Raw genomic sequence first — 6,000 nt, forward strand, 5'->3', positions numbered from 1 at the left:
AGTTATAGAGGAGATTTGCTATTATGTAAAATAAATGATGTCTCTCACATAGAGAACTCATAACTTACACACTTACACTGTGTTGACAACCTTTAAATGAATCTTAGAAACTGTTGCTGCTTGAGGTTGAATATTGCATCTGCATGCTGTTACTGCTTGCATGGCTCATTGAATGCTGTTAAAACAAATTTTCTTTTTACAATGAACGAAACAACTGGGATGAGGCAGAGAAGACCTCATGTCATAAGGTTTGCAGAATGAAAGAACGATATTAAACTTTGGATTTTAGTACTCTTGAGAGCAAGCCCTGGGAGTTCACTTGCCAAGCACCAAGGGTGACCCCTGAAGCCAGGCTGCCTGTGAATGCTTCTGGTGCTGAGCCATCCGGTCCCAAGGCTCTGCTCATGTTTGCAGTTTCCCACAGTAATTTGCACACCCACAATTTGACATCTCTTGGGAAAATAAGGCTAGTATTTTTGTAAAAATTTGAGAGTTCATGACTTTTCTCCTTGAGGGTTAAGAGCACCTTCAAATTCAAAGCAGGTATTTGGAAATATTCACAAACTCTGGTGCTGTTTAGACTGAAGGATGGAGGTTTAACTAAACCCCTAATTTTGATCCCAGTGAGGAATAGGCCTGGTGTCACTTGTTCTCCATGGAACAACAGATAACACCAGGGAGAAGTAGAAACTGGAAGGACACCTACAAACCTGAAGGTGAGAAAATGCAGAAAACATTGATGCCCCAAGAAGACAAGCGGAACTCTGGATGTAGATGAGGCAGGAAGGCATTTATCCCAGATGAGGCATTTACGTCTTGCTCATGGTGTTTTCGTAAGTCTTATCATCCAGATCCTCAGCTGAGAGACATGTTGGGCCAAACCCTCAGCTGGTGTAAAGCAGTGCATTTACATGTCACAAGCCTTAATTTAGCAACAGAAGGGTCACAGAAACCAGAAAATGAGTCCTTCCCTACAGATAGATTTATTGGACTTTAGCTACCCTTCAGCGACATTTCCCCTAACCTATTTCTGGATGTCCACTGCCTTTTTAGTCCATCCAAGGCTACAAGACAAAATACATGGTCTAAACTGGTAAATCCATGCACTGTCACTGCTGTAGCCCCAGCTGATTGCCTGCTCTTCGAAAACTCATCCCAGAAATACCTGTGGGACTCTCATTTCCATGATGGTTCTGAAGGTCTCACCTAAAAGTGCAGAAGGCAATGAGACTCTGTTGCCACAAAAGTGCCTCCAGCTTTCCCTCTCAATGCCACCAGACTGAGCACAGCAAGCAGAAGAATCCAACAAAACAAAGCCAAACAGCTTCCAGCTGTTATTTTAAGCCATGAGAGGGCTTGGAGGGAGGGAGCGGGGGAATGAACCACTCGGCAAACGCTGGGAAAGCATTTAGTTTTGGCTGATGGCCTCTTGTGGCTGTGGTTTCCACAATGTCTCTGTGTTCTATCTGTGTCAGGATGGAACCAGCCTCCTGAAATAGACTGAACAAGCTAGACTGGAGCTATTTTAATACCTAGAGCTTGTTCCGTTTAGAGTTTTTTGAGTGAGGGGATGGAGTGGAAGAGGAGAGACAACAAGTAAGGGTGATGTTATTTTAACACATGCAAAGGAGCTGTCAGAGCGTAGCAGTTTAGCTGTCTCAGCACACGCCCCCATCCGCCCCATCGTTACTACGTGCACGGATGCACAGCCTGAGGTAGCACCTGCATAGCCCAGAATTAGCTGGGATTGTGGATGCACACACACTCATCTCCTTGGAAAAGCGTCACGCTTTCCTTCGTGTCACACTGAGAGGGAAAAATGAACTCATATCTCCAGGCGTGTGACGTGCGAGCTGCTCATAGTGGGCCTTTCTTACCCAAAATAGACACAGATCACTCCCCCATCATGCTGCTATAACAGCTTGGTCACCATGGTCCTGCTCTGGAGAGCAGCTCCTTCCCAGCATTAGATGTTGGAAAGCTGGGAAGGGATAGTAGGATAGTGTGGAAAGCAAAGTCTCAAGAACACCGCGTGGCTTTTTACACTTGCAGCCAGTTCTGATACTATCTTTTGCTGTGTGCTAAGGGGATAGGCTTTCAGAAACTCCATCAACAGAAGCAACACAATCCAGTATTTTCCCCAGGCCTGCCTAAGTATTTGTTTCATAATAGCTCAGACAACAATTTCCTCTTAGCTTTTCCCTGATTTTGCAGCAACAAACTGTATGTCTTAAAAATGTCCTCTAAGGTTGCCAGTGTTGCCCTTTTAAAAGATCAGTGCAGGAGGAGAATTTAATGTCTATGTCTAGAATATTTTCCTACATTTCTTTAAATCAGGTCAATGTTAAATTTGTCTTGGATTACATTGTATTGGTCTTGCTCATGATGTACTGTTCTGAGGGCTCAGCCCCTCCATGGCAATCATGAACTGAGTTACCCTGATTTATACTGGGCCACTGTGACCTGGTATGATGCTACAGAACAGCATATCAGTTGTATCCCTGACACATGACAGCTCCACTTTCTTTAGCAGATGAGAGAAAAGCCATATAGCACCTCATATCACCTCCAGGTTGGTCAGAGGACAACTTGCCCCAAGGAGGACAATCCTCAGAAGCTGATGAAGCCCCTTTGGTGGCCTCTTCCTATTGCTAAAGTCCTAGCAAAAATCTTTTGCTCCCCAGTATCTGGATTGCTCAATGTCTTTGCATACCCTCTGTGTTGAAGTAAGGTCTGAATCCCTTGTGACAGCCCCACATTACAGCAAAATAGCCTAAAAACCCATGTGAGGCCTTCTGTTGCTTCCTTCAAGGTTAACTCTTAATTTTTTTGCCCTTGCAACCCCTCCTCAACACAGTCAGCCAATGAGGTCATCCTCTCTATCAGATAGAAGGAGCTAAAAACATGACACAGGAGATGGCAGCTCCATTGGCTGCTCATCTCAGTATCTGCAGCCAAAACAGAAAGCTTACTCAGGCTGCCAAATAAAAATACCTCTTGTGGGCACATTCCTTGCAGAGTACACAAGAAAGCAAGCTGAGAAGACAGCAAGGGAGGACAGCAAGAAGTGTCAGACAGAAACAAGAATGGACAGACAGTGAGGAGGGAGAGAGAAAGAGAAGAGTGGCAGGGAGGTGGGAAAAAACCAGAGGTGAAGACCTATAAAGATAGACAAGGAGCCAAGTGAGATGGGGCACATTGATTTCATTAGCAGTAAATGTCGTGGCAGACAACACAACTGTATGATACAGTGCTTTCTTAGGCATGCACAGTGAAACCCTAGCCCTGTTGAAGACTATGGCCAAAATCCCATTGACTTCAGTAATGCCAGGACAAATGGAGCTGCCCCACGCCTTCCAGCAACCAGCTCTGGCCACAGTCAAAATCCCTCCTGCAATCTGACCCCAGTTCTCCAGTTTCACCTATCACACTGCCAGAACCACACTCAAAGGGGCAGGCAGAGGATAGCAACACACAAATGGCCAATTTGTGTTTTTCCTATTTTCCATATGTGGCAACAAGCAAAGCAGGCAGTTAGGGGCAAAATTTAGCCCCTGCAGCCTAAGGCCCTTCAGAATGGTCTTCAGTCCCAGCAGAATTTCCATCTCAATGTCACTGCCTAGGAAAAAGGAGCAACTCCTAACTACTACAAAGGGTAATTATAAGGTTCCAGTTTGTTCAGAGCTCCCCATCTGAGATCTTGGCCTTTCTTCCCTGGACTCCCACATGACACCCAACCAAGTCAGAGGTCAGAGTCATTAACTTCAAAGTGTCCCAGGGCAAAGGCTGGGATAACAGAAGGACCAGCTATCACTTGAGATTAACATCATGGCTGACAGCTTGACTTCTTCAGCATTTGGGAAATCTCAACTGCAAGATGAACCTTCCTCTAGTTGGTTGGAACAGATGTGGGTTCATGCATGGAGTGTGAGGTTCTACAAGAAGTCACCACATTCTTGGTACTCCAAGTGTGAGGAAGTTGCTACAAAGGAACTGTTTCATCCTTCAAAGACACAAATGAAAAGTGAAAAGAAAAATAACACTCCCCAACTTCAGCATAGCAAGACATTCCAACTTTCCTTTGACAACCATACATATCCTCATGCTGCTCAGGTGTTCAGAAACAGGATGAAGAAGGGATTGTAAGGATCCCTCCACAAAACTAGCCCAAAGTTTCTCAACCTGGGTGGGGAAATAGGAATTTGTTTCCCTGAAACAAACTGGACAAACAAATGGATGAGAGGAGTTCACTTTGCTGCTCTTTCTGCATCTGGATTGCTGGGGCATACATGCTTCCCAACTCTTCTCAACAGCTGCCCACCCCAGCCTCCCAAATCTACCCTGAGCAACAGTGAACATCAGCCAGAGTGTCTGTGCTGTGGCACTGACGAAGTATGCAGGGGCTTAGGATACTTTTGGTGCCTCTGCAAACCAGAGGCCCCAAGTGTTTGTCTGTTTTATCAATGTTTAGTGTGGGTCATGTTAGGGGAAGGGAAGGGAAGGAAAGGGAAGGGAAGGGAAGGGAAGGGTTAGGGGTACATAACAGTGCAAGATGAAGCACTGCTTTATTCCCACGTGGCTAAGGCACTTGTGTTTCAGTGGATGCACATGCGCTCACAACCCAGTGATCTGTTGACTCAAATGCTGTCATGGACATAAGCAGCATAAACTTTGCCTGAGCACGAGCAGCTGTCACCTTGTGAGGCGCATGTGCTCCAAACCAGGTGCGTGTCACTTCTGTAATGCTGGTGGATATGTCTTTGACTTGGCCATAAAAGGAAGGAGGGGGGACGGACCTAGGGAAGATATGGACACTGCAGCAGGTACTGGAAATTGTTCTTGGCTCCTAGCAGCATTGTTTGATGTGTTCAGTGGGTCATGTGCCAGCCAGCCGACTTGCTACGTGTATTTAGACAGCTCCTGCATGTCTGAATTCTCCTGGCCAGCTGGTGCTTTAACTCCTTCAGCTGCCCTTACTGCCAGGAGTCAGTATTGGAAACAGCAAAATAAAACCCAGCAGGGTTGAAAAGTAGCATAGGGTTTGAGTTAAGTGAATATGGGTTTGGGAGTGACAAAGGAAATGAGAATTTGCTGGGATCTTTGCATTAATGATTGCTATAGGTAAAAGAGCATGACCATCATCCTCCTGAGATGTGTTTCCTAACACGCTTAATAGAAAATTAACCAGGAGAACCTCTGCTCTCTCAAGCTTTGAAATCCTGCCATGGAAACCCGTTGCAGAGAATGAAGACACAAAAGCAGCAGCAGCAGCACAACCTGGCATCAAGAATAACTGTCAGAGACAGGTGCATACACTTGTCCTGCCATGCCTCTTCAGTTGCATGCCCCCTCACAAAAACAAATACTAAGACTAGAAAGCCTGAAAAAGTGTCACTTTTCACTGAAGCTCATGACAAACCTGTGATCTTCACCCCCTCCCCTCCTTACCCCATCACCTGACAGCTTTTAAAGAATAGTCTCTGCATTAGTGCTGCAGGTCCCCTTTAAAACAGGCTTAAATGTGAACCCAGGCAGAGCACTGCCTGAAGAAAGTTTTCTAGACTTCCTACCTCTCTGTGAGTCCTTTCTTTAAAAATATTCACTAAGAGATTTGAGGTTTTGATGTGACTTTTTGCCCCTGTTACATACTGAAGCCCTTATACCAGCAACCCCTCTCTCTTATACCAGTAACCCCTCAGCCTCTTCTGCTGTGCTGATCCAAATTCTCAAGTCACTGGTAGCGATCCAGAGTCATTCCCCGGGGTTTATTCCAGCCTGTCGGCAGCACTGCTGAAAGCTGTGTGCACCGTCCTATTTCCCACCCCTTCACCCAGGGTGACAGGCTGGTTGTGAGGTGTTCTGTGACATCTCACACTTCAGGCATTGTATTGGTGTTTGTCATGTTGCAGCATGAGGAGACCCAGCTGGCATCCTGGGAATTTCAAACAGCATCCATGAAGACTTCTTTATTCTGCTCTTGGATTCTCCTGCACTGGTGAT

Source organism: Agelaius tricolor, unplaced genomic scaffold, assembly GCF_023055355.1.
Source record: "Agelaius tricolor isolate 1412-34295 unplaced genomic scaffold, bAgeTri1.0.p SCAF_1, whole genome shotgun sequence".
Lineage (NCBI taxonomy): Eukaryota > Metazoa > Chordata > Aves > Passeriformes > Icteridae > Agelaius > Agelaius tricolor.